This window comes from Rana temporaria, chromosome 5 (assembly GCF_905171775.1).
Source record: "Rana temporaria chromosome 5, aRanTem1.1, whole genome shotgun sequence".
Taxonomy (NCBI): domain Eukaryota; kingdom Metazoa; phylum Chordata; class Amphibia; order Anura; family Ranidae; genus Rana; species Rana temporaria.
In genome coordinates, this window is record NC_053493.1 from 91803547 (window position 1) to 91827138 (window position 23592).

The following is a 23592-nucleotide window of genomic DNA, read 5'->3' on the forward strand; positions in this document are numbered from 1 at the left end:
GCATGCGCGATCGCGGCTAGCTAGACCAAGGAGCTCACACGCAGCCAAGCCTCGTTCCCAGAACGAGGCGTGCGCGTGCGCAGACCACTAGCAAGCGGCGAAGCTGGAACGCACTGCGCTCCAGCGGCCATACCTGGAAGGGAAAAGACAGACTACACACAAAAACTGGCTGCCATGATAGGTAAGAGCATAAATACATAAATACATTACCACCTTAGGAAACCCATGATCCGGCCTGGATAAGGAAGCCACCGCTGCTTACTCTGCAAGGTCTGGTAATTTAGAGACCCCTGCTAATAGCCAGGGTATGTGGTCACATAATCGCTTACCTGCCAGTGGCAGGCTAGTAAGCATAAAAAGGGGTACCGCAGACAAAAAATGTCCATCCAGCTAATAGCTGAGATCTGTAGGACTTCAGACTTAAACAAACGATTACTTCGGTCCTAGGAGGAGGACAAAAAAGGAACACAGTCTATTGGAAGAAGCAAAGCTTTATGGGAGTAGGGTCCTATGAGGTATGAGAGGCGGGATTAACCCACACGTAGGCTGCCATGGAGTCTGTCAGGAAAAATAGTTTTTCGGGTGAACTCCCGCTTTAAGGGCCAGAGATTAGCTTGCATTTAAGGATAGATTAGTGAATTTGACTGAAACCTTTTGCACGGAAGGACTAATTTTACAGTGAAATAGTCAATATTTCAGGGGTTTATAATTTCCACAGTTAATTGAAACAGGGTGTTTCTGCATCTAAATCACCATTGCTGTTTAATGAAGCTAAAAACTAAATGGAGTTAAAACTATGGAAATAATGGTGCCATATGGGGTGTGCCCAAGTCAAGCTGAGGAGTTTTATCCATCTGATACAGTAATCATGTCTGTGCTGGCCTACTGGTGTTCCCTTTATCGCATCGGTAATCAGTATGAACAGTATCCACATACGAAAATGTATGACTTGCATACCTCTATTGGAAACTTACTTGTAGTGCTAGAGTTTTATTGTCCTCCAAACATTGGAGCTGAGCTAACTGCAGGCTTGGTGAGCTCATTGATCTGAGGAACAATAGACCAAAAATAAAAAATAAAAAATATTTTATAAAATGTATTCTTTACAAATATTGCTCAGCAAACACAGTCTTAAAACTTAGCTGTTCAAGACCCAGTCTAAAATTCATTCACAAAGGCAAAAAATACGCAGAATTATCAATAAAGTTCAAACACGTTTTTTTTCTTAAAGCTTTTTAATTCTGCATAAAGAGTGACATAAACACACTTGTAAAAGCATATATATACAGCATACACACACTTTTAACACACAAAACACATGTACACAAAAACATTTTTACAGCTGCTTTTTTTGGCTCCAGATGTTTTTTCTACAGTCAATAAACTCTCCAGCATGTTATCCTTTGTGCCCATGCACACATAGGCTGTTAACTGTTTTTGGGTGGGGCATTTTTTGGCTGTAAAAAAAACCCACAACTAGTGGGTTCTGAGAGGAAGTTTTCAGCTGTAAAAACGCTCCAACGTCAAAAAACGCTGAAAAACAAAGGCTCACCAGTGGCCCTGATTCAGGTACATTTGCGCTCTATTTGCGGAGGCGCAGGGCAACGATTTTGCCCTGCGCCCCCGCAAATATTTTGCGCTGCCCTCGATTCACGGAGCAGCAGCTCCGTAAATTGCGAGGGCGCGCCGGCAAAATTTCCCGGCGTAAGCGCGCGCAATGTAAATGATCCCGCCGGGGGTGAGAATCATTTAAATTAGGTACGCTCCCGCGCCGAGCGTAGAGCGCATGCTCCGTCGGGAAACTTTCCCGATGTGCATTGCGGCAAATGACGTCGCAAGGACGTCATTTGCTTCAAAGTGAACGTGAATGGCGTCCAGCGCCATTCACGAATCACGCAAACGACGTAGATTTCAAATTTCGCGACGCGGGAACGACGGGTATCCTTAGCATTGGCTGCGCCTGCTATTAGCAGGAGCAGCCTTACGCTAAGCACGCCGTACGGAAACGATGTAACTTGCGTACGCAGGGCCCGCGCAACAATTGTGAATCGGTTTTAGTATGCAATTTGCATACTATACGCTGATCACAATGGGAGCGCCCCCTAGCGGTCAACGCAAGAATGCAGCCTAAAATCAGCGTGGCATAAGAGCCTTATGCCACGCAGATTTTAGGCTGCAGTCGGCGTTACGATGTTCCTGAATCAGGAGCATTCGTAACGCCGGAGCAAGTAAGAAATTGCGCTGCGTAACCTATGGTTACACAGGCGCAATTGCTTCTTGAATCTGGGCCAGTGTTTTTAATCCATTAAAAAATTAAAAACGCTAAAAAGCTGAAAAACACTATTGCAAAGACATTGAAAAACTCACTGCAAAGCTACTGGCGTTTTTTATAACATTATTATAACGTCCAGTGTGCATGAGGCCTTAGTCTGAAGCTTTCCCTCACAGTACTCGGTTTTCCTTAGTCTTCTGAGCTAAAGGACACCCAGTGTATATCTGGAGTCTCAGAGACTGAGGAGATCCTGTTTGCTCAGGGTGGCGTAATCATGGTGGCCTGCATTTACTATGTAGTGATGCAGAGCACAGCACCGAACTCATTACATCGGTGCCATTTGAAGACCACCCATCTCCAAATGAAGACTGAAGAAGACCAATCGCATCACCAGACTAGCCCAACGACTTTGGATAAAGGCAAGTATAAAATTAAAATAACAAAAGCATAAAATACCGATGGTAGAGCCTCCAGGCAGCTGAGCCCAGAGTTGTGCTCTACCAGAAAAAAAGTCCACCTTTGGGAACATGCAACATGTTCCCACTCCTGCAGCTCCCCCCCAGCCAGTGACAGCATGCCGGGGGTCTACTCCCTGCACCCGCTGTCACAATTTAAAAACAGCGTATGAATACTCAGGATGTGTCCTTTACTGAAATATTACAATAAAGTACACCAGTCATTGGATAATATTCATTATATCAGCGAAGTCTTGAACTGATAAAGATTCCATGAGTGAAAAAATAAAAAAAATTCCATTGTTTAGCAGTAAAAAAAGAGAAAAAGACAACAAATAAAAAATGTATTTGGTTATTTACCAGTGCAGTTTGAGCTAAAATATTTGCGTTCTTAATCGCATGTACCCTCTGTTTCCACTGGGTGGCAAGTTGCTGCACCGAATTCACCTATCGAGAAAAAACAAACAGATAAAGGCTTTGCAAATACCAGTGCACACTAAAACAGCAACAACAAAAACAACAACACCCTCACATTCATATAATAGAAAGGTAGCTGAAAAGATTGCTCCCCTAGTGAAACCTTTTGAAGTTTTAAAGAAAAAGATCATACAATATTTAGAATTTCTGTAGTGGAAAAACTCTGACTAACCTTGAGAAAATATTAGAACCTCCACCGTAATTTTTACTGCTCTTTGGGCCTTTTAGATTTTACCCCACTTAAGCAGCCCATAGATCATACAGGGGTAGATTCAGGTAGATTTGCCCCTTTATTACACATGCGCAGCTCAATTGCTCTGCGCCGGCGCAATTGGGCGAGATTGCCACCCGATTCAGGATGCCTTTTGTGTGTAAATTTGCGCCTGTGTAAGCTAAAATTGAGGGCGCAAGCCTGCGCAAGTGAAAGTGGGTGTGCCCCTATGCAAATGAAGGTCTGTCCGTTCAGCAGTGGCTTGTGCCCGGCGCATCTTCGACGGAGCATGCGCAGATCGAGCGCTCCCGTGTGCGCATGCGTGCAACTGCGCCTGTCCTACTTCCTGGGCTACGCCGGCCCACCTGCTTGCACTGAGCAAATAAATAGGGGCAGACCTGCGCAGGTCTTGTGCAAAATTACATCCTGCTTTTTCCACCCCCCCCCTGAGCAAGGTAATTTTGCCCTTTATTTGCGATGGCACCTCCTCAGAGGGTAAAAAAGAGGAAAAATCATTTTAACTCCTCTGAGATGGAGATTATGCTGGCGCCCAAAGGAGGGCAATCTATGATGCCATCACTTTGGACGTCAAAAAAAGTTAAATGACATGCGGCGTCGGGTCCGGGATAAACTGGTGATAATCCGGAAACATACCAGGGGCACGGCAGGAGGACCAACCTGCCCATTACGTTTGAATGCGGAGGAGGAGGGGATCGCCCAAAGTTTCTGGCTGGAGCAGGTGGAGGGAGTCCCAGGCTATAATTCCACTGTTGGGGACAGGTAAGTGTGTTTTATCTCATATTTGCTGTGTATCATGGGAGGGGGTAGAAGGGAACATGTGCCAAGTGTGTGGGTCCAGCAACATGTGTTTTTTTTTGTCATCCACAGATGTTGAGGATGAAGCTGGGCCGTCGTCGGCTGCAGGGCGACCCACGCCATCCCCACATCATCATGGGGTCCAGTCAACCCCCATGCAAGTACTGGGCATGTTGGTGGAAAAGGAGAGCGCCCATAGGCCAACTATGGAGGAGGAAGTGGTGGAGAAGTCGATTGACCTCCACCAGGAGGATTCTATATACCTCCAGAAGGATCCCACCATCCCTGACCTCCCCACCACCCCCCGACCATAACGTCATCCCCCTCCAGTGTCCCTCCCACCATTGTCCCCCCCACCAGTGTCGCCCCCTCCAGTGTCCCTCCCACCATTGTCCCTCCCACCAGTGTCGCCCCCTCCAGTGTCCCTCCCACCAGTGTCGCCCCCTCCAGTGTCCCTCCCACCAGTGTCGCCAACTCCAGTGTGGCCCCCTCCAGTGTGGCCCCCTCCCCTTCTTCTCCCTCAGTCCGTGCCCCAGCCTCTCCTCCCAGTAAGGCTCTCTACAAAACGAGGGGTGTACCCTCCGGCCTCCGAGAAGGGCTGCAGGAGGAACAGGGCCGGCAGACCCGCCATATAGGGGCCATGGTGGGTGATTCCTCCTCCTCCTCAGTGCAGCAGGCCCTCACCCTGCATGCTGACCTGGGGAAAAGAGACACCGAGAGCCTGGAGGAAGTCAGCGCGAACTGTCTAGCCATGATCACCTGCATGGTAGAGCAGCAGGGCGCCACCGCTTTGCTGACAGCGGAGGTGAGCAGGTTGGCAGGGGCGGTGGAGGCCAACACTGCTGCTGTGGGGGAGGAGGGGAGACGAACCCGGCGGCAACAGATGAACACTACCACCCGGCAGCTGCGGATGTTGGCACAAACCAACAGTGTGCTCACCCGCCTGGCCAACGCCATGGAGGGCAGGCAGGCACAGCCTGCCAGGAGTGAGGAAGTAGGGGATGATGCTCCTCACCCCCTCCATCCCCACCCCATGCTCCATCCTCAGCCCAGGCTCCACCACGCCGACTGAGGAGCCAGAGCCGAGGGCACCCTTGGCACCAGGATGTCCAAAAGAAAAAAAAAAATTCCTGTGCCTTTTTTTTTTTTTTTAACATATCGCTTGTTGCTCAGATAATGAGCTTTTTCTATTTATTTAGATTATGCTCATATGATGATTTGTTTTTGATATTTATTTTATGCTCAGATTATGAGCTTTTATATTTTTATTTTATGCTCAAAGTTTGATTTTTTTTTATTTTGTAGTCCCTACACTGGGGTCCCTCGGTGGCTGTCTCAGCTCCTCCTCGCAAAAGCTTTCTACCTTCATGGGAGCGAGCTCGCATAGTGGAAAGCTTTTGCGAGCGTGTTCCCGTGATACAGCGGCGGCCATAGCCGCCAACTGTATCACTCGGCCCCGCCCCCCAGCGCGCCGCGTCATCCGCTGTGATTGACAGCAGCGCCAGCCAATGGCTGCGCTGCTATCAATCCGCCGAGCCTAGCCAATCAACGGCCAGGCTGGGAACCCAAGCCCGGGATCACATGGACGCGCCCGGGAATTTCGAGCGCTCAGGTAAGTAAAACGTGGGCTCGGGGGGGGGGGGGGGTGGTACCATCGGATGTTTTTTCACCTTAATGCATAGGATGCGGGACTGGGCATTCCTATTTGATTGACAGGCTTCCGACAGGCTTCTGACGGTCGCATACATCGCGTCACGCGGCACCGACGTTCGGCTTCTTTCGGCTACTCGTGACGCGATGTATGCAACCGTCGGAAGCCTGTCAATCAAATAGGAACGCCCAGTCCTGAAGACCATACCCGGAAGCGGCGGAGAAGATCTATCTCTAAAACGGTAAGTACTGCTTCGATTTAAAAAAAAACACCCGATTCCCCTTGACAAAATGAGCCTCGATCTAATGTTAAAAATAGTTTTTCGGGTGAACTCCCGCTTTAAGGGCCAGAGATTAGCTTGCATTTAAGGATAGATTAGTGAATTTGACTGAAACCTTTTGCACGGAAGGACTAATTTTACAGTGAAATAGTCAATATTTCAGGGGTTTATCATTTCCACAGTTAATTGAAACAGGGTGTTTCTGCATCTAAATCACCATTGCTGTTTAATGAAGCTAAAAACTAAATGGAGTTAAAACTATGGAAATAATGGTGCCATATGGGGTGTGCCCAAGTCAAGCTGATGAGTTTTATCCATCTGATACAGTAATCATGTCTGTGCTGGCCTACTGGTGTTCCCTTTATCGCATCGGTAATCAGTATGAACAGTATCCACATACGAAAATGTATGACTTGCATACCTCTATTGGAAACTTACTTGTAGTGGGAAAGCTAGAGTTTTATTGTCCTCCAAACATTGGAGCTGAGCTAACTGCAGGCTTGGTGAGCTCATTGATCTGAGGAACAATAGACCAAAAAATAAAAAATATTTTATATATATATATAATAATAAGCACAACAGCAAATGTATTCTTTACAAATATTGCTCAGCAAACACAGTCTTAAAACTTAGCTGTTCAAGACCCAGTCTAAAATTCATTCACAAAGGCAAAAAATACGCAGAATTATCAATAAAGTTCAAACACCTTTTTTTTTCTTAAAGCTTTTTAATTCTGCATAAAGAGTGACATAAACACACTTGTAAAAGCATACAGATACAGCATACACACACTTTTAACACACAAAACACATGTACACAAAAACGTTTCTACAGCTGCTTTTTTTGGCTCCAGATGTTTTTTCTACAGTCAATAAACTCTCCGGCATGTTATCCTTTGTGCCCATTCACACATAGGCTGTTAACGGTTTTTGGGTGGGGCATTTTTTGGCTGTAAAAAAAACCCCACAACTAGTGGGTTCTGAGAGGAAGTTTTCAGCTGTAAAAACGCTCCAACATCAAAAAACACTGAAAAACAAAGGCTCACCAGTGGCCCAGATTCAGGTACATTTGCGCTCTATTTGGGGAGGCGCAGGGCAACGATTTTGCCCTGCGCCCCCGCAAATATTTTGCGCTGCCCTCGATTCACGGAGCAGTAGCTCCGTAAATTGCGAGGGCGCGCCGGCAAAATTGCCCGGCGTAAGCGCGCGCAATGTAAATGATCCCGCCGGGGGATGCGCCGAGTGTAGAGCGCATGCTCCGTCGGGAAACTTTCCCGACGTGCATTGCGGCAAATGACGTCGCAAGGACGTCATTTGCTTCAAAGTGAACGTGAATGGCGTCCAGCGCCATTCACGAATCACGCAAACGACGTAGATTTCAAATTTCGCGACGCGGGAACGACGGGTATCCTTAGCATTGGCTGCGCCTGCTATTAGCAGGAGCAGCCTTACGCTAAGCACGCCGTACGGAAACGACGTAACTTGCGTACGCAGGGCCCGTGCAACAATTGTGAATCGGTGTTAGTATGCAATTTGCATACTATACGCTGATCACAATGGGAGCGCCCCCTAGCGGTCAACGCAAGAATGCAGCCTAAAATCAGCGTGGCATAAGAGCCTTATGCCACGCAGATTTTAGGCTGCAGTCGGCGTTACGATGTTCCTGAATCAGGAGCATTCGTAACGCCGGAGCAAGTAAGCAATTGAGCTGCGTAACCTATGGTTACACAGGCGCAATTGCTTCTTGAATCTGGGCCAGTGTTTTTAATCCATTAAAAAATTAAAAACGCTAAAAAGCTGAAAAACACTATTGCAAAGACATTGAAAAACTCACTGCAAAGCTACTGGCGTTTTTTATAACATTATTATAACGTCCAGTGTGCATGAGGCCTTAGTCTGAAGCTTTCCCTCACAGTACTCGGTTTTCCTTAGTCTTCTGAGCTAAAGGACACCCAGTGTATATCTGGAGTCTCAGAGACTGAGGAGATCCTGTTTGCTCAGGGTGGCGTAATCATGGTGGCCTGCATTTACTATGTAGTGATGCAGAGCACAGCACCGAACTCATTACATCGGTGCCATTTGAAGACCACCCATCTCCAAATGAAGACTGAAGAAGACCAATCGCATCACCAGACTAGCCCAACGACTTTGGATAAAGGCAAGTATAAAATTAAAATAACAAAAGCATAAAATACCGATGGTAGAGCCTCCAGGCAGCTGAGCCCAGAGTTGTGCTTTACCAGAAAAAAAGTCCACCTTTGGGAACATGCAACATGTTCCCACTCCTGCAGCTCCCCCCCAGCCAGTGACAGCATGCCGGGGGTCTACTCCCTGCACCCGCTGTCACAATTTAAAAACAGCGTATGAATACTCAGGATGTGTCCTTTACTGAAATATTACAATAAAGTACACCAGTCATTGGATAATATTCATTATATCAGCGAAGTCTTGAACTGATAAAGATTCCATGAGTGAAAAAATAAAAAAAATTCCATTGTTTAGCAGTAAAAAAAGAGAAAAAGACAACAAATAAAAAATGTATTTGGTTATTTACCAGTGCAGTTTGAGCTGAAATATTTGCGTTCTTAATCGCATGTACCCTCTGTTTCCACTGGGTGGCAAGTTGCTGCACCGAATTCACCTATCGAGAAAAAACAAACAGATAAAGGCTTTGCAAATACCAGTGTACACTAAAACAGCAACAACAAAAACAACAACACCCTCACATTCATATAATAGAAAGGTAGCTGAAAAGATTGCTCCCCTAGTGAAACCTTTTGAAGTTTTAAAGAAAAAGAAAAATATTTAGAATTTCTGTAGTGGAAAAACTCTGACTAACCATGAGAAAATATTAGAACCTCCACCGTAATTTTTACTGCTCTTTGGGTCTTTTAGATTTTACCCCACTTAAGCAGCCCATAGATCATACAGGGGTAGATTCAGGTAGATTTGCCCCTTTATTACACATGCGCAGCTCAATTGCTCTGCGCCGGCGCAATTGGGCGAGATTGCCACCCGATTCAGGATGCCTTTTGTGTGTAAATTTGCGCCTGTGTAAGCTAAAATTGAGGGCGCAAGCCTGCGCAAGTGAAAGTGGGTGTGCCCCTATGCAAATGAAGGTCTGTCCGTTCCGCAGTGGCTTGTGCCCGGCGCATCTTCGACGGAGCATGCGCAGATCGAGCGCTCCCGTGTGCGCATGCGTGCAACTGCGCCTGTCCTACTTCCTGGGCTACGCCGGCCCACCTGTTTGCACTGAGCAAATAAATAGGGGCAGACCTGCGCAGGTCTTGTGCAAAATTACATCCTGCTTTTTCCCCCCCCCCCCCCCCCCTGAGCAAGGTAATTTTGCCCTTTATTTGCGATGGCACCTCCTCAGAGGGTAAAAAAGAGGAAAAATCATTTTAACTCCTCTGAGATGGAGATTATGCTGGTGCCCAAAGGAGGGCAATCTATGATGCCATCACTTTGGACGTCAAAAAAAGTAAAATGACATGCGGCGTCGGGTCCGGGATAATCTGGTGATAATCCAGAAACATACCAGGGGCACGGGAGGAGGACCAGCCTGCCCATTACGTTTGAATGCGGAGGAGGAGGTGATCGCCCAAAGTTTCTCGCTGGAGCAGGTGGAGGGAGTCCCAGGCTATGATTCCACTGTTGGGGACTTGGGGACAGGTAAGTGTGTTTTATCTCATATTTGCTGTGTATCATGGGAGGGGGTAGAAGGGAACATGTGAGGGGGTATAAGGGTACATGTGACAAGTGTGTTTTATCTCATATTTGCTGTGTATCATGGGAGGGGGTAGAAGGGAACATGTGCCAAGTGTGTGGGTCCAGCAACATGTGTTTTTTTTGTCATCCACAGATGTTGAGGATGAAGCTGGGCGACCCACGCCATCCCCACATCATCATGGGGTCCAGTCAACCCCCATGCAAGTACTGGGCATGTTGGTGGAAAAGGAGAGCGCCCATAGGCCAACTATGGAGGAGGAAGTGGTGGAGAAGTCGATTGACCTCCACCAGGAGGACTCTATATACCTCCAGGAGGATCCCACCATCCCTGACCTCCCCACCACCCCCCCGACCATAACGTCATCCCCCTCCAGTGTCCCTCCCACCATTGTCCCTCCCACCAGTGTCGCCCCCTCCAGTGTCCCTCCCACCATTGTCCCTCCCACCAGTGTCGCCCCCTCCAGTGTTGCCCCTCCAGTGTCCCTCCCACCAGTGTCGCCAACTCCAGTGTGGCCCCCTCCCCTTCTTCTCCCTCAGTCCGTGCCCCAGCCTCTCCTCCCATTAAGGCTCTCTACAAAACGAGGGGTGTACCCTCCGGCCTCCGAGAAGGGCTGCAGGAGGAACAGGGCTGGCAGACCCGCCATATAGGGGCCATGGTGGGTGATTCCTCCTCCTCCTCAGTGCAGCAGGCCCTCACCCTGCATGCTGACCTGGGGAAAAGAGACACCGAGAGCCTGGAGGAAGTCAGCGCAAACTGTCTAGCCATGGTCACCTGCATGGTAGAGCAGCAGGGCGCCACCGCTTTGCTGACAGCGGAGGTGAGCAGGTTGGCAGGGGCGGTGGAGGCCAAAACTGCTGCTGTGCGGGAGGAGGGGAGACGAACCCGGCGGCAACAGATGAACACTACCACCCGGCAGCTGCATCCGGGCCACAGTTTTTTTTTTGCGTTCAACAAGAAAGCTGAACGAAAAAAAACCCACAACAACTGAGTATGTGGATGGGGGAATCCTCCTCACCGAGTTATTGTATTCTGACAGTGGGCAGTTTTTTCTTTCGTCAGAATACACCGATCAGTGCTGGCTGTTGATTGAGTGGGCAAAATCCAATAGGCTGGTTGTATAGCTTGGCTGCCCATACATGGATCGAAATTCGCCCCGTTCCTCCTGAAATATCAGAATTTTGATCCATGTATGGCCAGCTTTTACTGTCCCTGTGACACCGGTTTCCCCAGACAGGATATAAGAGAGAATCTCCAACAATAGTAAAGAAAGGCAATGCTAGAAATCCTTCTTAACTTTTTTTTTTTTTTATTATTATTATTATTATTGCTGTGTCCAGATTTTTCCTTACTCTGGTGAAAGCATTGTCACAGGAACAGTCATTAAAGGGGTTGTAAAGGTACAATTTTTTTTTCCTAAATAGCTTCCTTTACCTTAGTGCAGTCATCCTTCACTTACCTCATCCTTCCATTTTGCTTTTAAATGTCCTTATTTCTTCTGAGAAATCCTCACTTCCTGTTCTTCTGTCTGTAACTCCACACAGTAATGCGAGGCATTCTCCCTGGTGTGGAGAGTCGTGCTCGCCCCCTCACTTGGACTACAGGAGAGTCAGGACGCTCTCTACGTTGCAGATAGAGAAAGGAGCTGTGTGTTAGTGGGCGGGGGCGAGCATGACACCCTGCTGTGAGCTGCTCCGTACGGTAGTGTGAACCCAGCCTTAATATATATATCCCCCTTATGTGACATTCCATTAAAGTTTTTTGTTTGTTTTTTATGAAAAGTAGGGGAGGGCAATGGGGTGTTTAAAACCATCCGACCTACCACACACCAGCCCCAGCATTTACTGGTGTGAACAAGACCTTAGGAGATATAAACAAAGATATCCCTCTGTAAAAAAAAATCCACTCTAATACCCCTTTCACACTGAAGCGTTTTTACAGCGTTTTAGTGTTAAAAATAGCGCTCTTAAAATGCTCTCCATGCTTCCCAATAGACCCTTTGTCCTGCAAGCAGCATCTTTGGAGCAGCTTTTGGGTGCTGAAAAAAACGCTCCAAAAACGCCCCTCTCCGTTAAAATGAATTGAAAAGCGCTGTAAAAACGCCTTACCCTTTCACACTGAGGCGTTGCACTGGCGGGCGTTGAGAAAAGTCCTGCAAGCAGCATCTTTGGAGCAGCTTTTGGGCGCTGAAAAAAAGCGCTCCAAAAACGCCCCTCTCCATTGAAATGAATTGAAAAGCGCTGTAAAAACGCCTTACCCTTTCACACTGAGGCACTGCAAAAATGCCCTAAAACATTAGGGTCTTAGCGGTGCTTTACCAGCACATTGGGATTGCAGATGAGCTTCGCTCGAAAAACTCCCCAGTGTGAAAGGGGCCTAAATGTATGTATGTACTTTTTCCCCCCTGTTTTTACAAAGTCCACTATCTCTGAGCCCATATCTCTACTTTCACTACCTCAACTTAAGATGAAAGTCATATACCGTATAAACTCGAGTATAAGCCGAGGCACCTAATTTTACCACAAAAAAATAGAAAACGTATGGACTCGAGTATAAGCCTAGGGCCGGGGTCTTCAAACTACGGTCCTCCAGTTGTTCAGGAACTACAATTCCCATCATGCCTAGTCATGTCTGTGAATGTCAGAGTTTAACAATGCCTCGGCCCGGACGGCTTTACGTCTCAATACTATAAGACTTATGTGAACATTCTCTGTAAACCCCTTCTTTCATCCTTTAATTACCTGGCGAAAAACAAACATGACTCTAACTCCTTCCTAATGGCCCACATCGCGGTGATACTCAAGCCCGATAAGGACCACTCTGACTGCGCCAATTTCAGACCCATATCGCTATTAAACGTCGATTTAAAGCTTCTAGCAAAAATTCTAGCTAATAGATTGAAACCCATACTTAACAAAATAATAGGCCCTGAACAAGTAGGCTTTATGCCTGGGAGGGAGGCACGTGACAATATCACTAAGGCGCTTAACCTGATCCAAAACCAACGGGATGTTACTATCTACCGACGCCGAAAAGGCCTTCGATAGAATATCCTGGGACTACATGTTCTCCACCTGTACGCACATAGGGTTGGGGGGAGGCATGATGTCATGGCTATCGGCCCTATACCAACGTCCACAAGCCAGAATAAAAGTAAACAACACTCTATCCGACCCTATAGATATACAGAATGGGACACGTCAGGGCTGCCCCCTCTCTCCCATACTTTTTATTCTTTCCTTGGAACCCCTGATCAGGGCTGTTAACTTGTCTAAAGATGTGAAAGGCTTTAAAGTAGGCAAAAATGAGATCAAAGTAGCTGCTTACGCAGACGATTTATTGTTCTTTCTCACAAGACCCTTTTTCTCCATCCCCAATCTACAAAAATTATTTGAAACATTCGGGTACATCTCCAATTTTAAAATTAACAAATCCAAATCAGAAGCCCTTAACCTGACCCTAATACCTGACCAAGTTGCCCACCTGAAATCTAACCATTCATTCCACTGGGTCCCCTCTTCCCTTAAATACCGTATTTCTTGGCGTATACCGCGCACTATTTTGCCCTGAAAATCAGGGCAAAATCGTGGGTGTGCGATATACACCGATACCCGCTTGCCCGCCACGAGTTTGAAAACTGCGCCGGCATATACCGATCGCAGTACACTCGTGTATATTCGGGCAGTCTCGGCGCCTCTCGCACTGACGTCCTGAGCGTACAGAACGTCAGCGTGACAGTTGCCGAGCCTGCCCGAAGATACACGAGTGTACTGCGCTCGGTATATGCCGGCGCAGTATTCAAACTCGTGGCAAGAAACGAGCGGGGAGGACGCCGGACCCGCCGAAGAGGACACCCGACGCGCCGAAGAGGACACCCGACCCGCCGAAGAGGACACCGACCCGCCAAAGACGGACGCCGGACCCGCCGAAGAGGACACCCGAAGCCGCAGAAGGACGCCGGACCCGACGAGGCCGCCGCGCAAGACACCAAAACTGTAAGTACAAAAAAACAAAAAAACTTTTTTCCACAGGATTGGGGGCCACTTTAGGGGTGCGCGGTATACGCGGGAGCGCGTTATACCGCGATAAATACGGTACCTAGGGATTAACCTAACCAACAACATAGACTCACTTTTCCATGCCAATTACTCCCCATTGCTTAAGTCAATTACTAACGACCTTCACAAGTGGACTCCAAAACTATTCTCGTGGTTCGGAAGAGTCTCAATCCTGAAGATGACAATCCTACCCAGACTTTTATACATCTTTAATGCCTTGCCTATACACGTACCGAACTTATTTTTTGCCAAACTACTTAGAATACAAAGGAAGTTCCTGTGGGCTGACAAAAACCCCAGGATCAGCCTTTCATTACTCACGCTACCTAAATGCAGGGGCGGGATAGGATTTCCTGACTACAAAAAATACCACCAGGCGTCACACATCACTAGAATAATAGATTGGCACTGCCACAGCAAGGAAAAAGACTGGGTCAAGCTGGAACAGCACTTAGCCCCTCACCATACCCTATTCTCCCCATGGACTTCGCACTCAAAAATAAGTAAGTCAATTAAACACCTAATAATAGCAAATACACTCAAAATTTGGCATAAAATTGCGACAAAACATGGCCTATCCTCGACTCCTAGCCCCCTTACCCCGATCTTCGACAATCCCGATTTTCCCCCAGGCCTTCAGGGCAAAAAAGTCCCAGACCTTCTGGCTCTTAATTGCTTCTCTGGAACCAGAGTTAAATCACATGATGCGTTGAGGGCAGAGTTCGGTGACCTGTTCCCGGGCCCCTGGTTCTACCTACAATTGAAAAACTTTCTAGTCAACACTAAGTCTATCCCCTCTTACAGTCGACCACTGAGAACCCTGGAAGACATATGCCAAAAGAGACACCCAGTCACACACGCTACTTCCCTGGCCTACTCATGGCTAATTCAGCCTGCACAAGAAGATACGAGCAAACACAAAACGAAATGGGAAAGGGACCTAGGTATCTGTATCTGAAGACAAACAATGGGAGAAAGCATGCATTCGGTCACACAAATGCTCTCTGAGCACAAGATACCAAGAGATCTCCTACAAAATACTAACACAATGGTATATCACCCCTCAACGGGCCAAAAAATGGTTTGCTACATCTTCAGACACCTGCTGGCGTTGTGGTGAGGCTGTAGGCACTTTCATGCACATCTGGTGGGACTGCCCCGCTATCTCTGTCTTTTGGCAACAGGTGACTGATTGGATCAGGCATATCACCGAAACAAAAATCATTCTAGACGCGGCTGCATGCCTGCTCCACATCAATAGCCTACCCATTAGTAGATATAAAAGGTCCCTTACCAGACACCTACTGAATACCGCCAAAACCCTCATCCCCATATACTGGAAGTCAACCCAAACACCAAAGATCAAAGAATGGTTAGATAGAGTCACTTACATTTACAAGATGGAGGAGATCCTGGCTATGAAAAATGAGAACAGCTCTAACTTTAACACTCTCTGGCAACCATGGTTCCTGTTTACCTATTCTGCTGAATTCCAAACTCTGTGTAATTGACTGTATTAACTGCTCACACCTGTTTGACTTGAATGTTTTGATGTCTCCATTGAATGCACACCCCGTCCAGCACTCGGAAAATGAACTAAGTAATACCCACCACGTCATGACAATACCCCTTGCTAGTACCACCATCCACCCCTAGCCAGATTATCTACTGCCTTCATCCTCCTATTCCCTACACCCACCCTTCCCCCCCCTCTCCTTCCCCTCCCCCCCGCTCACGATCATTTATCATATGTTTTGAATTACCTGAATGTAACCTATTAGTACATGCCAAATTCCATTGTACTGTGATGGATATGTCCTTTGTACACTATGTTTATTCTCTCTAATAAAAACCTTTGATTGAGAAAAAAAAAAAAAAACAATGCCTCATGGGATGTATAGTTCCGCAACAGTTTGAGGATCTCTGGCCTAGGGTGTCCATCTGCATGCCTCACTGTGCCCATGACTAGACTGATGTTCAAAATGGGAGTCTATGGAAGGGGTGCCTGGCTTTGAAAAAAAATAAAATAAAATCGGTGCTCCCCAGCCGTAGGTCCCCCAGACAACAAACTTTGCACACTTGTATAGGAAAAATGGAGCTACACGTGCCAAGTTCCGGGTTCAGGGAACCTACGACCGGCCGGTACCAAGTCCCTAAAGTTAGCGGAGAAATGACAGTTTAACATGGGAGTCTATGGAAGGGGTGCCCGGCTTTGAAAAATTGGTGCTCCCCGGCCGTAAGTCGTGCTACATGTGTGCCAAGTTTGGGGTCCAGGGGACCTATGGCCGGCTGGTACCGGGTCCTCAAAGTCAGGGAGATCAGGCGCAAAGAGGTGACTCAAGTATAAGCCGATGGGGGCCCCTCCTCCCCAGTCCTTGTTCCTTTTTCTTTTGGTCGGACGACCAGACCACAAGCAAACTCTGACAAAGAGAGAGAAGAAAAGAAAAAAAAGCCCTACCGAACCATCCCACCCAGGTTCAGGCTCTCCTGGCGTGGAAGGTCCAGAATAATGAGGTATGTCCCTTCATGACACTGGACGCTCAGGCATGAGCTGCGGGCACATAATAGCTTCTAGAGCTTACTGTTTGAGGGTGAGGGGGCTGTGGTGTTTGCGGCTGCTTGGATGCCTGTCTGTACCTCATGGAAACTGAGCTCCATAGGAGCGCGCTGGCTGCCCTCCCCGTGCTTTCTGGACGAGCGGTGATGATGTCACGTGGGGGGGGGGGGGCGGTGCTGTGTAGCTATAAAAACTTTGGGAGAGAGCTCAGAGTGTGCTGACACCGGCTCTGAACAGAACGCTGTTGGTGAGTCTCCTCAGATGGAGGTGGAAAGATTGTGTCAGCTGACATTTAGGTAGATTCAGGTTCATTGCAATAACTTTAGGGCGGCGTAGCCTAGCCTGTTTAGGCTACCCCGCCGTAAATTAGCTAGCCTCAAACGAGCGGGCGTAAGGGCGCCTAATTCAAATTGGTTGGAGGGGGGCGTGTTGTATGGAAATGAGGCTTGACCTCACGTTTTTTTACGCTTTTTGCTACTGCGCATGCGCCGGGGGCCTACATTTCCCAGTGCGCATTGCGGCTAAGTACGCCATACGGGCCTATTGATTTCGACATGGACGTAAACGACGTAACTCCCGATTCGCGGACGACTTACGCAAACGACGTAAAAAATTTGAACCTCGCGGCAGGAACGGCGGCCATACTTTAACATTGTTATTCCACCTCATAGGTGGAATAACTTTAGGCCGCCTAAGGCCTTACGGAAAGGACGTAATTCGACTGCGGCGGGCTGGCGTACGTTCGGGAATCGGCGTACAAGCTCATTTACATAATTTAAGCCGGGCGCAATGGAAGCGCCACCTAGCGGGCATCCGAAAAATTGCAAGCTAAGATAGAACGGCGCCAGCCGTCCTATCTTAGCTTTGTTTAAGCGTATCTCTGTTTGAGCATACGCTTAAACATACGGCGGCGTAGATTCGGAGTTAGGTCGGCTTTACTACTGATAAGCCGGCCTAACTCTTTGTGAATCTACCTATTGGTTTCTAAACCTCTGCTTATTCCTTCTACAGCTTTCTGTGTATTCCTGTGTATTCCTGTGTAACTGCTGCCACCCTGTGGCCATTTTCTTTTTTGATTTCAATACATTTTTATTGATATTTTAAATAGGATTACAGTCAGAATATAAGCTTTTCCAAAGTACATAAAGCCCCTAGGGGCGGTTCACAGCAAGTTGCTAATAGAACATGTCATTACAAAAAAAACAATAGAAATTAAATCCGGGGGGGTAAGTCAGACATTAGTAGGACTGCCCGGAAGGCCGTTTAAGGCTGGCACAAGAAAAACTATCGAGGCCTGTGGAGACAGAACCATGTAGAAAGGGGCTCGGATTTGAGGGCAATCCGGAGCCCAAACCCCTCACACCCCAAATGGGAACCTGCTGTGCCAAGGGAAAGGCTCCCGACTCCCACACCCTACCTCCCACCCCCACACTCTCACTAATGAGGGAAAGAGGCTTGCAATGAGCTGAAAGAAGCATCAAGAGTATCCCCCCCTACAATACTATAAAAAATAAAAAAACACACTATAATTATAATGTTACCGTAGACCATAACCCCATAACGATCGCTCAGGTAGTTAGACAAGAGTACTCAGAATCAAAGGGATAGCAATATAAAGGTAATTAGATAGGAAAGAAAAGAAAGAGAAGGGGGAGAGGGCAGGGTAGGGAGGGGGAGTATGATGCCTAACTGTAATCAAGAAGGCAGTCAGACTTAGTCATTTGCGGGGGCCAGAGGAACACCGATATAATCAGCCCAAGGAGCCCAAGTTTCATGAAACATTTCTGAAGAATCAGCCAGTATGCTAGATAATTTTTCTTGGATCGTGATCCATGAAATTTTCTGCTTGACAACCGAGACCAGCGGCCTGGGTTGTTTCCAGGATTTGGCAATGGCAATTTTGGCAAGTAGAATAAAGTGTATTAGTTTTCGTGTAGGTTTGGCAAGGTGTGGGGGCTGGGCATTCAGGAGGGCCGTTTCGGGAGTCCTAGGAATCCGGTTTCCTGTCACCTTGTATATTATGTTGAAAATGATTCTCCAAAAGGAGCGGATCCTAGGACATTCCCACCATATGTGAGCCATAGTGCCCCGCATCTGACATCCCCTAAAGCACTGGGGGTCCCCACCAGGGTACATGGCAGCTAATCTGGAGGGTGTGAGATACCATCTGGTGATAACTTTTACACTTGCCTCAATCAAGGAGGTTCCCTGGATACCCCGAAATGATCTAAAGAATGCTTTATGCCAAGATTCTTGGCTAATGCTTATCTGAAAGTCCGCCTCCCAGGCTTCCATGTAAGACGTTTTGGTTGTTGGGTGAGTGAGGGCCGAATAGATCGCCGAGATACCTCCTCTCCGCTCCATGGCTTGATTGCACCAGATCTCATATGAGGTAAAGTCAGGGGGTAAGGGCTTAGACTTCCAGATGGTATGTAGGAATTGTGAAATCTGCTGAAAGTGGGCCTTCTCCGATTCTGGGAGTTTCAGGGTATGAGTACAGTAAGCTAGGGAGATAGGACCACTAGAAGTAAAGTACTGTCCTATCCGATACAGCCCCTTGTCCAGCCACCATTTAAACTCCGAGGATTGTAATCCGGGAGGGAAATCAGGGTTATTAAAAATATGGGCTAAAGGACGGGTAGATGAAGTTAGACAGGTGTTGTGTCTGAGACGATCCCATAGGGCAAATGATTGAGATAACACTGGGGATAGAATAGATGGATGAGATTTGATAGGGGACCAAAGAAGGTAGTTCAAAGGAGTAGTGGGAACAGCCTGCTCCTCTATGCTGACCCAGTCTGGTATATTGTGTTTGGCGTATAAGGAGGAGAATTGAGCTAATCTGGCTGAGAGGAAATATTTGTGAAGGTCAGGGAGTCCAAGTCCCCCCTTGCTTTTATGACGGAAAAGTGTGTCCTGTGGTATACGATATCCCGACTTGCCCCATATAAATTTAAGCAATTTACTTTGAAAGGATTGTAGATGATTCCTCTTAATTGGGATAGGAAGGGATCGAAAGAAGTATAGGAGTCTAGGAAACAGGGTCATTTTGATTGAGTTGATCCTACCTATCCAGGAGAGATTAAATTTAGACCAAGTAAGAAGGTCAGCCTCCAGTTTTTTGTAGATGGGGGGGTAATTAAGGTTGTAGAGAGCTTCTGTCTTGGCGGCCAAGGCTATGCCCAGGTATTGAATAGAGGACTCACTCCAACTGAATTTAAAGGATTGTTTAAGATCCAAAACCATTTGGGGGGCTAGGGATATATTTAGTGCTTGAGATTTGGAATAGTTGACCGAGAGGCCCGAAATTTTAGAGAAGTCGTCCAGGGTATGGCATAAGTTGGGGAGGGAGGTGATGGGAGAGGTCAAGAATAACAGGATGTCGTCCGCAAAGAGGGCACATTTGTGGGTTTGTTCCCCACATTGGACTCCTAATATATTGGGATTCTGTCTTATGGCAATAGCCAGAGTCTCAATTGCTATAGCAAACAAAAGAGGCGACAAAGGGCATCCTTGTCGAGTGCCTCTCCTGATTTCTATGGGTTTGGAGAAATGGCCGTTGATCCTAAGAAGTGCTCTAGGGTTTGCATATAGGGCTCTAATAATACCTAGAAACCTGGTCCCAAATCCCCAACGCTCGAGGATGTTGAAAATGTATGCCCATGAAACGGAGTCAAAGGCCTTCTGAAGGTCCAGAGACAGTAAGAATCCTTTCTGGGGGGTCCCTCCCGTCCAATTGGTTTGTAGGATTGATACTAAATCTATTGCTCGTCTAATTTGGTCTGGGCCTTGTCTGCCCGGTATAAATCCCACTTGGTTCCCATGGACATATTGTCCAATAAACCCAGCTAATCTGTTGGCTAGAATTTTAGTGAGGACCAGTGCTTTAACTGGGCCGGAACGCGGCGGTACTCAGTACCGCCACTTCCAAAAATGGCCCTGGAGAGTACCAGCACCTCTCCGTGCGCCCAGTACGTGGGTTTACAGTACCGGAACGCAGCCGGTGGGCTTGTCGAGTTGCGGGCTGGTAATGTGTGTCAGACAGGCAGCGCAGTCACAATAGAAACTGTATGCCGCCCCGCTGGAGCCGACTCACTGCTGCAGAGTGCGCTCCTGGCTCCCTTTCCTCTGTCCTGTCCTGTGCGTTTCCTCGACCCCCCCCCCCCCCATGGGGGAGAGTTGGTTCATTCCCCGGCGTGCACCGCGTGACGTCACGCCGGAGGCGAGGTGAGAGGTGAGAGGAGGACTCGCGCAGGGAGCTGTGTCGGCGGCAAGGAAAGAAGCCCAAGTCACGAGGAGCCTCAGCTCAGCCTGCGTCTACAGTTCCTAGTGCTGCTACTGTCTGGATCCTGGACTCAGGACTGCAACAGAAGAAAGTAAGAAAATAATTGACTGTATTGGAGGGAGGGGGGGTTGGACTGAGGTGACCATCAGTTTTTTAATAAAAAAATGGCAGAAAAAAAATATTTTTGAGTTATTTTGAGCTTGCCTTCTCTAACTTAAAAACCCCCCCATTAATTGCAGCCTCACTGTGCCACCAAACGCAGCCACTGTGCCCATCAAACGCAGCCACTGTGCCCATCAAACGCAGCCACTGTGCCCATCAAACGCAGCCACTGTGCCATCAATTGTCGCCACTCTGCCCATCACACGCAGTCACTGTGCCACCAAACGCAGCCACTGTGCCATCACATGCAGCCACTGTGCGAACACACGCAGCCACAGTGCCATCAATTGTCGCCACTGTGCCATCACATGCAGCCACTGTGCCAACTCACACTGCCACTGTGCCATCAATTGTCTCCACTGTGCCATCACATGCAGCCACTGTGCCCATCAAACGCAGCCACTGTGCCATCACACGCAGCCAAGGGTATTTTCATGTTCAGTATTGGGGGGGGGGGGGAGCACCGGCGCCTAATAGAGTACCGGCACCTCTTTTGGCCCACTTAAAGCACTGGTGAGGACCTTGAGGTCATTGTTAATAAGGGAAATCGGACGATAATTATGGACATCTTCTGGGTTTTTGTCAGGTTTGGGGATAACTGTGATAAATGCCGTGTTTATCTGGGAATCAAAAGGGTCGCCCTTGGCTTTAGAGTTAAAGAATCTGACCATATGAGGTGTGAGTATATCCATAAAAGATTTGTAGTAAGGAATGGGAAGGCCATCAGGTCCCGGAGCTGACCCCGTGCAGAGACCTTTGATTACTTCCCTCACCTCTTCTTCTGTGATTGGGGAATCCATTATGTCTTTGTGAGCCGTTGAGAGGGAGGGGATAGGGAGACCCTCATAAAATTGCGATGGTAGGTCAGTGGTGGGCAATGTATGGGAGTCATAAAGGCGTGAATAGAAGCTATGAAAAGCCTCCAGAGTCTTAGAAGGATTGGTCGTGGGTGGATCCCCCCCGTTTTAATTTTGGGCATGGAAAGCAGTTTGGGTTTGGGGGAAAGTTTGGACGCAAGCAAGGGACCAATTCTATCAGCTTGGGTATAGAATTTGTGTTTACTCCATCTGATTGATTTTTCTGCTCGGGTTGTAAGAGCCAGGTTCAGGGCCAACCTGGCATTGTCAAGCATGGTAGTGGGGACTCCTGATGTTTTTTTTTTATTCATTTCCTTGAGGGAAATGTATTCTTTGTCCAATTTGTCTATGTCAGCTATCCTTTCCCTTTTAACACGCGAGGAGATCTGGATGAGCTTTCCCCTAATGAAGGCTTTGTGAGCAGCCCAGAGCGTTTCTTCGGAGACGTCCCCAGTGTCGTTAGGTTCGGCCCTACTGGATTACTTTAAACTTATCTCCTTGACTCTGGCTGGTTCAGAGAGTAACGACTCATTCAGTCTCCAGAACGTGCGCGAGCCCTCTCTGAAACCTAATTTGAGTGAGATGAAAACTATGGAGTGGTCTGATATTGCAGAGTCCCTTATGGAAGCAGACAAAACTGCCGGTAGAGTTGTAGAAGGCGTCAGGATATGGTCAATGCGAGCATATGTAAGATGTGGGTGAGAGAAATGAGTGTAGTCTCTTTTAGAGGGATTGAGTTCTCTCCACGCATCTGCAAGGCCAAAGCCATGCAGAAGCTTGGCGATTTTGAGGCTTTCTCTCGATGGACGTATCAGTCTAGACCCAGGTGGTTTAGTTTTGTCCAATCCTTGGTCTAGGGCCGTATTGGAGTCTCCACCGAATACTACAGTGCCCTCTAAGTTAGGGGATAGGGCCTCAAGCATTGCTTTGAAAAATTTGGCTTGCCCCCTGTTAGGGGTGTAATAAGATACAAAAGAGAATAATTGATCCCTATCTTGCCTTTCACTAGTAAAAACCTCCCCTCCGGGTCAGTAACAAATGCACATTTTTTGGAGAACAGAATAGCCACCCCTTTTGTTTTATTTTCGGCACTGGCTAGATAGAATTGAGGAAAATACTGGTGGAGAAATGTGGGGCTGTATCGGGCAGGAAAGTGAGTCTCCTGTAACATAATGATATCAAAATGGAGAGATTTATAGTGGTCCATCACCTTTCTTCGTTTGATTGGGGAGTTCATGCCTTGGACATTATGGGAGGCAATGCGGAGATTGAGACCTACGGAGCTAGCCATGGAGTTTAGAGTCGGCACCCCAGCACGAACAACCCTCACTCACCCGTTTTAGTCTTGGGTCCCGGAAGGATCTGGTTCCAAACTCAGCTACCTCCAAGAGGACTGGACCCCTCGAGATGATTCGATGGAATGAGGAACCTAAAAGCACATCAAACGTTAGGCAAGCACATACATAGGGATCAGTGGTTGGGGGAAGGGCAGACAGGAAAGAACAGAACCAGAAAGATCTCCTAGAATAGGAAAAAGAAGCGCCAGGGAGGAGAAGCCCCAGACGCTCATGTAAATTAAATCGTAGTCAGCCTCCCCTAAGTAGGGGCAAGCTGTCCATCCCCCGGAGACCATTCGGCGTCCAAAGGTTGGAAGGAGGCGCATTGGTGCCAGGCCTAGACCGGGCGCCCATGAAATTAATATAGAACTGAAAAATAATTGAACGGTGCACAGCAAACAAAAAATCTCTTATAGGAAAGTGAAAAGCCCCCAACAGCCGATTCGGG

General features: G+C 47.7%; 1 long non-coding RNA gene across 1 annotated transcript; it reads right to left on the reverse strand.

The window, feature by feature from the left end:
- Positions 1-3089: 3089 nt before the first annotated feature.
- On the reverse strand, positions 3090-23220 carry LOC120940167. The gene is made up of 4 exons (XR_005749398.1): positions 23142-23220; positions 8716-8802; positions 6601-6679; positions 3090-3174 (listed from the first exon to the last, which is right to left on the reverse strand). It is a non-coding gene; the product is annotated as an uncharacterized LOC120940167 (long non-coding RNA).
- Positions 23221-23592: the final 372 nt, after the last annotated feature.